Consider the following 11,216-nt stretch of genomic DNA (forward strand, 5'->3'; position numbering starts at 1 on the left):
TTCTTCTTTCTTTTTCTTTTTTTACAGATGAGAAAACTGAGGTCTGGAGAAGTGAGGTTTTGCCCAAAGTCACATAGCCTTAACATTTCAGTATTTGCTTTTCTTTTCACCTTACTGATCCTCACCATCCACAAGTTCTTGTATTTATTTAAAACACCAAATGTTTTTTATCTTTGGGGAGATTAGAAAGATTATTTCCAAATGTGAAGCCAGTTTCCATGATGTTTTTAACAGCAGAAGCTTTTATAAACCAGACAACATATAAGCAAAGTGCAAACTCTGAGCACTTGGGAAACGTTTTTCTTCACTTCCTTGAGTCATTAGGGAGGAGGTGCTCCAAAAGGAAGGAGAAGAAAGTGGAACCTCTTAAGGAGGGCAAATCCAGAAGTAAACTAAAAAGTCAGGGTTGGAGGGATAAATCTTAGCTTGTATACTACTCCCTCTCCTCGCTTTGTTCTCCTATTGTGATAGTTTTCCTGTTCTCTCTTGATTTCCGAGGGTGAAAAAAAGCAGAGAGTAACACAAAAAATCAATGGAAAGGCCACCCTCCTTAGGAGTTGCTGTTTCATTAATCCCAAGGGAAAGACAGTGATCAGCCATAGGGACTCCCTAGGAGAAGCACAGAATTTTTTTCGGTAAAAACTTATGTTTCTCAAAACACGTACACACAGGTTTTTAAGCACAAAACTCAAAACTGCGATAAATACTATCAGTTCTTTTCTTTTCAGGACCCTCTTTGAAACAGCCATCTTCTAAGAAGGACAACAACCAGAAAGAAACCTCTTATTCTCTATCCTTTTTCAAACAGTTAAAAAACAACAAGGCTTGTCACTCTGATCAATGTAACTAGCAGGAACAGGGCGACTTTCTCCCTGCCTGACCTATTTCGCCTAATGGGGCCACTTCTTCGCCGTCTGACAAGCTACCTTCTCTCCTGAGTTCCATTTACAGCAGGGCTTTATTAATGGTTAAATCGTTAGGAATGGGTCCTTCTTCCTCCCAAGGCTTATTTCCCCTGTTCAATAAATGAAGCCATGGGATCGGAGAAACTGTCCATTTCTGCTTTGTTTAAGCTCAGATTCTTCCTAGCCCACAAAATACTGCGCACTGCCAGGTGAGAGCCCACCCGGCAGTCTGTGGTCACGTGTGATTTGTCTCGTATTTAGTTCTCCAAATAAAGTGGGAGGCCCGTGGGAATTTTTCTAAGCCCCTGCTGGAAGTCTGAGATCTGGAGCAGAGATCCTTCGGTGGGGAGTCCCTGGGCCCTTGCTGATGGTGAGGGGCTGCCTTTCTCAATCCTCAGGCGAGAGCCCTTGGATAAGTGCTGTGAAGTTTCTGAAATGTTTGACCCCTCTTTCACCTTGAAAGAAGGTTTGCAAACTCCATTCATCCACCATGCTTGTTGCTGCCATGCACATAACCTCAACGAACAATTGGAGCATTAATAGCCCACAGCTGTCAGAGTGACCTGTGCCCTTCACTCCTTAAAGCCTTTTCTCCCTCATTTTTCCTCACCAGAGCCCTGCAGTAAACAGGTTTTTTAAAAAAGTAAAAACACAAAAGTGATCATGTCACTGCCCTGCAGAACAAGCCGCATGGCCCCCAGGGCCTGCACCAGCTGACTCAGACTCACCAGGTTCTCCCAACTGGCATTTCTGCCCACTCAGGGCATCCCTTGCTCCAAGCCACTTCAGGGAGGTGTCATGCTGATTCTAGGCCTTTACACATGCTCAGAATATTATTTTCCAATCTCTCTTCTCCCCTACCCATGAGCGGGCTAACTCCTACCCATCATTCAGGTCTCAGTTTAAATACAATTTTGGAAAAGCCTTTCCATAGCCCCTTAAACTGGATAAAGCATCCACAGCTGCCTTTGTCCCATCACAGCTGCACCCATCACCATGGAGGAATGGATTGCCATCACTTATTTTCTTGTCTGACTTTCCTTCTAGATGTTCAGTTCCATGAAGGGGGATAACTTGCCCACTAGTGTATCCACAGTGCCTACTTAATACATTTTCTGGCATATAATGTAACCAAAATAAAACTAGGCATCTGGTTTCCACCTTTAAGACCATTTAAGCACATAGCCTCCTCCAAAAGAAATAAATTGATCATCGAAAGCGGTGTCAAAAAGGAATGCAAATCTTCACCTACGATTAACATTGTAAAGTGACCTAAACATTCTTGATTCATTATCAGCCTGAAAGTCCTTCATCCTAGAGACTTCTTATCCCAAATGTCTCTTCATCCTTTCCCCAGAATCCGGTTATCCGATTGCCCCAGCCCTTCTTTTTTCTGTAATTTCAACTCAATTCACTGTTTTCAGTGCTCTCCGCCCATTTAGACCTCCACCAACCATCAGCGCCACAAAGAGCTTGACGCCAAGACAACAAAGACTCAGTCTTGCTTGGACGGCAGAGGAGGAGGGCAGGCACGTCGATCTATAAGCTTTTTCGGGAGTAATAGTAACAGTTCACATTTATCGAGCATTTACTATGTGGGAAGCACTCTGCTAAACACTTTAATATGTTATCCTCACAACATCCCTGGGAGTTTGGTACTGTTACTTTCCTGTACCTAATAGAACACTTATCCAAGGTGAAGCAGCTAGTAAGTAGGATTGCTGGGACCTGAAAGCAGAGTCTGCACTACAATGTCTCCAACAGAAGGCACTCAGTAAACAGTTGAATTTATAGACAGGGTCCACCTGGGAAGCAGCTTGGAGGCTGGCAAGGCAAAGGGTGTTGAAGCAATTTCTCTGATGAATTCATTGCCAGCACATGTCAAAGCTTTATTTCAAAGCTGCTTAAAGAGGCTTCAAAAAGCCAGTTCAAAAACTTGGAATAGGAAAAAACGTGGTTAGACAACACTGTTAGACTGGGTACAAGTCGTCTTTAAACTCTGTCACAAGGCTAATTTAGTGAGGCAGGTAAATCTAATTTCCCACAAGGGGATCTTAATCTCATTAAAGTTGATCAGAAAAAAATCACTCATATGTTTTATCAGAAATGCTTCTCAGAAGGGACCACTCATCACACCAGAGCAGACAGCCTTCCAGCTCAGGTTTGGGATCATTTTTGTTCACAGAACCAGCCCTCTCTAGAGTGGGGTTTCTCACCCTCAGCACTATTGACATTTGGGCTAGATAACTCTTTGGAGTGGGGGTTGTCCTGGGGCCTGTAGGCTGTTTAGCACATCCCTGGCCCTACCCACTAGATGTCAGTGGCACTCCCTCCTCCTGGTTTTAATAACCAAAAATGTCTCCACATATCACCAAATGGCCCCTGGGGGGCAAAATACCATCCCTTTCGTTGAGAATCACTGCTCTAGACCCTCGATTCTCAAAGTGTAGTCCATGGGCCAACAGCAACAGCATCCCTTGAGAGGTTGCTAGAAATGTACAACCTCAGGCCCCATCCCAGGCCTCCTGAGTCAGAATCTGCAGTTTAACAGGATCACCAAGTACTTCCTCTGGACATTAAAGTCTGAGAAGTGCTCCTAGGTCAGCGGTTCGCAACCTTGGCTGCACATCAGAAGCCTGGGAGCTTTAAAAAATACTGAGCCCACCCGCAGAGACGCTGCTGTCATTGCTCTGGGGCAGCCTGGGCCTCGGAAGTTTTAATAACTCACCAGATGATTCTAATGTGTAGCCAAGTTTGAGCTCCTGTTCTGGGGGGTTTAAAAAAACTCACCCCCCTCCCCAACTCTAGGAGTGATTTACCACAGCTTCTAAATAAGACCCCACATCTCCAAGGCGATGCTTTTCTTTCCACGAACATCCTTCTTTTTTGACCTCTTATCACGTTAAGGTGATAAAATTAAAGGCCTTTGATGATGGCTTCAAAAGGGAGGATTTGGCCATAACTAACTTTAAAAATAATGGTTGGAATGATTTGGGGAAAAAAATGAAGGCATTGATTTAAGCTTGCCCAGATAGCTTTTTAAAGAAGAGCCATCAAAATCATCCCTCAAAATCTTGCTAATTAAAAATCAATTCCATACTTGAAAAAAAAAAAAAAAACCCGAACATTAAATGGTGAACTCTATCAAGAAAATTGTTTTGCATGAAGTGTACAATTGTATAAAGAGCCCATGCAAATCGGGAAGCAAAACATTAACACCTTAATAGATAAATAAAGGAAATGAACTCACAATTCACAGAAGTAGATGTATAATTGGCAGAGAAGCCATGAGAAAAATATGCCTCACTAGTATTCAAAGGGGGATACTCAATGAAAAAAGAGTTAGCAATTTTTCTCTTGTAATATTCACAAAAATAAGTGGGAAAATGATCATGAAATGGACACTTGCTCATTCCCTCAACAGATACTGTCTTCTGTACAGCAGGCACTATGCCAGTCTAGATGATGAGGGTGTGGGGCTTAGTAAATGGAGAAAGTTCCAGCCATTGTGGATTTGTACGTCCTCCAACCCACTTAGGCCTTGATGGACGCCATCCTAAAGAAAACGTGTGGGAGAAGGTGTGGGAGAAGTTTTGTTCACTTGTGATAGCAAAATTGATTAAGAACCTGTGTCCAACAATAAATAGGATTACGATTAATTCAACTCTCATATATCCACCTGATGGAACAGTATGCACACTATCTGTGCTATAATGAATGATAAATGAAAAAGAATACAAACAATAGAAAACTGGATGAATAATTCAGTAATCAAGTAAATTTTGAAATGCTACATGATATCATCCTCACACCCAATATACACAATATGTATTTGTATATTTAAAGCTCTGAGGAGCTCTAAAACTAAGAAAATGGTTTATCTGTGCTTAACTCCGTATTCCTCAATTTATCTGACCATGGAAAGATTTTTTTCCTTCCCCTCCCCTCCCTTTCTTCCAAAGGTGAAACTTGCTTTATCATCTCTTGGAACTAGTATTTCTCAAACAAACAAACAAAACCTTGATGATATATTACTGGCATACAGGGTAGTATTTAAGAGTTATGTAAAAATAAGAGCCATACATGGGTATATACATACATAAAAAACTTCATGAAGCTGTTCACTTAAGATCTGTGCATTTTACTCTCTAAAAATATTTTTAAAAACTCTACTAAATTCTGAGAAGGCAAAAATATCTTTTGAAATTAAAATTGGATGTTCATTAGAACAAGTACAAGAATGCCAAGTCAAATTATTTTTACATTACAGGTACATTTCTATGTATCAGTTGTTCATGCAAGGTGCCTCTAATACCGTCAACATGTAAAGATTTATTGTAGGGGCTAAGAGCACCAGAGAGGCTTTTAATCCTGGACGAGCCATTAACTAGCTGTGTGACCTTGGACCTTCACCTTGGATTCAACCCCTCTGGATTTTAATTTCCTAATTTCTCTCTCTCTCTCTCTTTTTTTTTTTGGCCATGCTGCGCAGCTTGTGGGATCTTAGTTCCCTGGCCAGGGGTAGAACCCGGGCCCTCGGCAGTGGAAGCGTGGAGTTCGAACCAGTGGACCGCCAGGGAATTCCCTAATTTCCTAATTTATAAAAGGAGGAGCAATAAGAAAACTCAAGTTCCATTCAATCTTCGAAAACAGTTTTACTATTTTAGAGGATCATAAATCTTTTATATCTGCCTGATGGTGTACCAATGGCCAGGTTTTTAATTTGAATACTAAGACTATGGACCACTGACTTTCATAATTGTTACTGTAAAAATAAACAAAATGTCAATCAGCTCTAAGGGGATCTCTGTGACAATGTGCTTTCCAGGATGTCTTATTAGAGAGAGACAGTGAGGCCTACATTTATTTCATATGTTAACTTTATGTCAAGAAATTGGTTTTCCGTTTGGATGTCCCAGGACCTCTGACTGCCAGAGACTGTGCCAGACAGTTCTAAGAGGATACTGGGTATTTCTGATGTAAGTGCCATTGTCCCTAGGTCTCAAATGCTCAAGCCTAAACAACATAGAAGGGTTTTGCCATCTTTGGAACCTCTTGTTAAGACAGCAGTCTACTCGACTTGTTCATTACTTTGTCTACCTCGGCGCGTTATCGAGCTCTGCTTTACTAGGAAGTCTCGGGCCAGTGTTTCTCCAGTAAAATCTGTGGCCCCTTTAGAATCAGGGTGGTCTGTGCCCTGACAGATGGAGAAATTGACCACAAAACTAGCAGCCAACAGTGGTGACTGGTCTTGGATTATACCCCTTATTCCACCAAGATCTCCCCAAACAAATTCAGTGTTGTCTCACCTGCCGAACCCTGACTTGATATCCAAGGCAACAAACTCTCAATACAGTAGGATTAAAAAACCCCTTTGAGCTTATTTTTAATGATTTGACCTGGACATGCAATTTGCCTTCTCCTTAAGGTTACTCAAATTCTCCTCACCCAGCACATAACGCTGTTGACTCTGGATTTTAGGTGCAGAATTTTACCCCCAAAATGTCCTGCTCTTTGTGTCTTTCTGCTCTTCCCTGCTTTTACTAGTTATTGGTAGAAACATTTCCATTTTTATTTTAGCCACCAAAGGCTTCATGACACACAAAACCCAATTTGGGTGGATGTTTTGCAGTTTAAGAAAAAAGTTTTTACTTAGAGCTTTGTTTCTTTTACTTTATGAGTGGCTGGTGGGGATAAAATAGTCTTGGGTTTGGAGTTACCCGGGTGCAGTTTCACACCGTGCACTTCCTGTGTCCCCGACCTTGGCGTGGAGGTGTGCTAGGAGCTCTAGGGGACTCCACAAATGCCCTCTAACAAACTCCAAAGCTTCAACCAGTTTGCTCTGGGTGCCTGGTCAGTCATTGCATACGGAAACCAGATGGAACACGAGGCACGGCCTTTCTCTCGATTACGTTTGAGTGCCACTGTGTTTATGGCTCTATGATTTAGCACCACGTAGGACGAAGTAATCATTGCACCGCCCCCGAGTGTCTGGTTAAAGGACCAAATGCAGAGCAGTGTTGAGTGGACTCCATTTCCTAAATGATGTATGTGGGGCTGCGGCAAGTATGAGTAACACAGCTATAAACGGGTCGGGGCAGGGCGTAAACATCACATGCTCCTCAGCCTGGACCTAGAGTGACACACGGGAGATATGTGGCGTATCACCCTTGCACCAGCCAAAGTGTGCCTTTCCCAATGTAAACTTTTTTGCTTTGGGTACAAAAGGGGTGTGCGGTAGCTGGAGAGTGACTTTTCCGCAGGGGGCCTCGCATTCGCCATCATTCTCACCAATGTCCCCGACAGGAGAACAGGACACAGGAGAATAGCTGACAGCTGTTGTCTAGGCAGCAAAGCAGTGTGGCCTGGGACACCGCCCAACACACTTGCATTCCAGCACCCCGACAAACAAGTGTGCTTTACAGCAGGGGCAATTTTAGCTCTGGATCCCTTCCCATTGTTCCCATTTTTAAATTTGAGCCCTCACCCAAGGTCTCTGAATTCCTGGATTCTGGTATTCCGGTAACATAAAGGCGTTCTGAGAACACCCGGAGTCCCACCAGGCCAAGGACAGAGACTCTGGTTCTCTCGGGGCCTTGCACTCCTGGAAGGACCATCTGTGACCTTGGCCATCAGCAGTGTCCTGTGTCCAGGGCTGCTGGGCCCTCTCAAATTCTCCTGGGATCCGGGAGGGAGAGGGGAAGCTGGGGGAGGGAAGGGTGGTCTGCAGAACAACAACTGCAGTGACTCCTCTGTTCCATCAGCTGCCTCCTGCCCAGTTCCTTCCACAAGGAAGACCAGGGCTCACTTTGTAGATTAAATGAGGTCACTGTGTAAAGTCAGTGCTTCCTCCATCCCCATATGAAGCACAGTTCCCCTGGGGCTAGTACTGCATAAAGAATTGTGCATTTGCTTTTCCTAAATAATATGGTGATCTCAGTGGCCATGGTGGTCTGGGCAAACTGCATCAAGATTTCCTTATGTTTCCAAAACTGTCTTAAAGTCAGAGAGGTCCACAAGCTGAAGCCAGTCATGAGGGGCATCTTAGGGCTTTTAAACAGTCACTGGAGGGTCACTGCAAATGGCTCATCCTCTCTTTCTCAGTATAGCTATAATTCCACCGATGTGAGACAGATGTGTGGGGGTCAAAGTCCATATCAAGCCTGTCATAGAAATGGTTCCTAGTTCTGGTTGCAGATGAGGCTTCACAGTCTGGACACTTCTTGGAGAGAAATGCCACCTCATAGAACAGGCTTCAGTGACAATTTACTATGAATCATCACCCCCTCCATGCTGCTCAGAGAAGCCCAAGGAATGTCTCGGTTTCAAGGGCAGCTTGTGCTGGGCCTCTCACTCGGCCAGACAGACCGGCCATATGTCACCCAGCACAGTGACCACAGCAGTAAAATGGGTTGGGCACACGCTGGCCACGATGGGGCTTCGGCTGGGGCCTAGGACAGGTGTGACAGCACAGTGGGGACGCAGCGCAGCTCATCAACACTGCCGGTTTCCTGCATCTTCGGTCCCTCGCCCACTCCTGCTACCTCACCAGCACTCCAAACCCACTTCTTGTCCTGCTCTCACCCCTCCAGCACTCCACCTCACCAATCCCTAGGCTCCCGCTTTGTGTCAGGTGCCATGATAGGAAATGGGATGCAAAAACGAATAGGGCATGTTCATACCCTTCAGAAGGTCACGGCCTAGAGGCAGGACAGCTATGGCGGGAAAGAGATGAGCCGGGAGAGAGGATGCATATAGGCAACTAATTACACCGCAGCCTATGATGTGGAGAGCAATGGGGGGAGGGGAGGATTTTAGTCAAAAGTTATCAGGCAAGAGGGAGTGGCCTGAAGGCTTGAACCACGTTACACAAGCAGTGAGTGTCCAACAAACTCGGTTCAGGTTGCGCGAGGGAGAAACAGACTGGCATGGGGAGGAGGGCGCCCTGGTGACGCTGGGAAGCTGCTGGTCAACAAAGTACATTTCAGCCAGGAAATCCTGGGCTGGGAAGGAGATGGTATCTTGCTTCTTCCTGGTGAATGACCTGGACTAAAAATTGAGTTTCTAACAAAGAGAAATAAATGCTAGAAAAAATACGTGAGCCAGTGCTGACGGCTGTTGGTAACATTTTCAGTTCTGCAGTCAACGATGCCTTCCTACCTTCCCCTCCAGTTCAAGAACCATCCAAAACTTCCTGTTAGCAGAGTGGAAGGAGCCCTACAGTCAGGACACAGGAATTCAAATCTCAGCTTTTCTCTTTACCAGCTATGAGATTTTGGGCTACTCACTTGGCTCTTTGAACCTCTAGGTGTTTCATCTCAACAATGAGTATAATACAACCTGCTATGTAACTGTTAAGTGATGCAACAGGCTTTGTAATCTCTAAAGAAATACACAGGAAAGCAAAACTTTCTAAAAGACCGCTGCTGCAGAATTCTCCTCGGGGCTCAGTGGCCACAACTGCAGTCACATGGCTGCCCCAAGCCATGAGAGAGACTGGGAAAGAAAGTATTTGGCTACCAGCCTTTGTAGTAGAGAAAAGCAAGGGCGAAGGGGATTGTGAATGGATATGGAGAAAGCCAAGTCACAGTGACTGCCGCAGCGGGGGTGGGGCGATCCTTGTCTGTGGAGCTTTGTTTCTACAGCCATTGGTACTAAAAAAAAGTAAGCATTCTATTTCTTAGAAAAGATTCAGCCCCTCCACATAAGTAAAACATGCAAGAAAAGGCAGCAAAGAATAATGGAAAACAAATGGGTGAATAATGTTCAACCATCTCGGCACTGCAAGAGCCTTTAAAAGAAATGGCACCGTATCAATTTAGCTATGGCTGCATAACCAACCATCGCCAAATCCAATGCCCTAAAACAGAAGCATTTATTACTCTGGCTCATGCGTTTGTGGCTTAGCTGATCTAGGCTGGGCTCACTAATGTATCGGTGTCAGCTGGGGGCTCTGTTCCACATGCTGCCCATCCTTCTCCAGGAACCCACAGGCAAGCCTGGGCATATACCCTACTTGTGGCGATGGCAGACGTGCAGGAGGGAAAACCAAAACACGTGATCCCTCTTGAGGCTCAGGCTCAGAACTGACACGCCATCACTTCTACCTCATTCTATTGGCTGAAGCAAGTCACATGGCTAACCTCAGGCATGAGGAATCCTACCCTACTCATGATGGTAGGAAACTAAAAAGTTACATGGCCATGGGGGTGGCTCTAGGGAGGGGTGGAGGATGGAAGCCATGAATGCAAATTTACCAAGGCACCAAAGGTCTTGCAAGTCATAATCATAAGGTCGGCATTATAGTCTAATCCTTCAGAAGGAAGCCATCCTCCTTTAGTTTAGAATTACTCAGATCACTAGAGCCAGAGTTGATGGTCACACCTTCTACTCATAGTTCACTTTACCTTCATGGAATCGAGAAATGAAGTTTTCAAGTGAAAATGAGGCCTTCAATTTTGACTTGTATCTATCATATTGATTTACAAGCTGTCCCTAAAAGTACCTCATGGAAGCTCAACTAACAGTTCCTTTGCTTTTTCCTTTGCAGCCTTGATGTGAAGAATTGAAGAGTAAGAGAATGGATTCAAATGAAAATAGCTCACTGAAAAGTTTTATATATTTGTATGAAGATTATGTACCTCCCGAACGCCTAAGACTCTAGCAGAAACGTCCTGGTTGTACATTTATATCTCTTCCTTCTGGCTGGCTGCACTACTTACTTTATCTTCACGTTTGGCAGCTTGCAGAGCAAATCAGCTCAAGAATTCACCACTTGGGAGGGTGTGGTTTGGAGGAGGGATATGATTCTATGGAGAAGGATATGGCAATACGCATAGCAATGATTTTGATCGAAAGTTCTCTGAGCGACTTCCCACACTATTTTGGTCAATATTTGGAATGTATTTTAGTTCTTCACCTTCTAAATTATGTCAATAAACTTTTTATGAGTTCAAATAAATATCTGAGTAAATGTAAAATGTGAATCTAGACTACATTAGTTTTTGTATCTTCAGATAGCTACATATTCCCCCACATGGATAGAAACGAGATGTAAGCGCCAACCAAATTCCACATTGCCTAAGTGGGGGCTTCTCATTCTGAATTACTGGGGACCACAGGTAAAGCTATGGCTGACTTATCATTGCAAATGAAGTTAAATAATGCCTGAGGAACTGGGCATCACTGACATTCCTCCTTCAGGGACAGCTTTTATGGTGAGTGCATTTTACTTCCATAGACGCTCAGAAATTCCCTTTGGCCAGATGGAGTAGAGTCCATTATAAGGCACAATAAAGTAAAGCTGAGAGA

General features: G+C 44.1%; 1 protein-coding gene across 1 annotated transcript in view; it reads left to right on the forward strand.

The window, feature by feature from the left end:
- Positions 1-10,891, forward strand: part of SMPX (small muscle protein X-linked) — a 51,382-nt gene extending 40,491 nt beyond the window's left edge. The window contains exon 5 of the mRNA XM_007469300.1: positions 10,456-10,891. The gene's annotated coding sequence lies outside the window, so the exon portion shown is untranslated. The remainder of the gene's footprint in view (positions 1-10,455) is intronic.
- The last annotated feature ends 325 nt before the right edge of the window (positions 10,892-11,216 follow it).

The sequence above is a fragment of the Lipotes vexillifer genome, unplaced genomic scaffold (genome assembly GCF_000442215.2).
Source record: "Lipotes vexillifer unplaced genomic scaffold, Lipotes_vexillifer_v1.1 scaffold1442, whole genome shotgun sequence".
Lineage (NCBI taxonomy): Eukaryota > Metazoa > Chordata > Mammalia > Artiodactyla > Lipotidae > Lipotes > Lipotes vexillifer.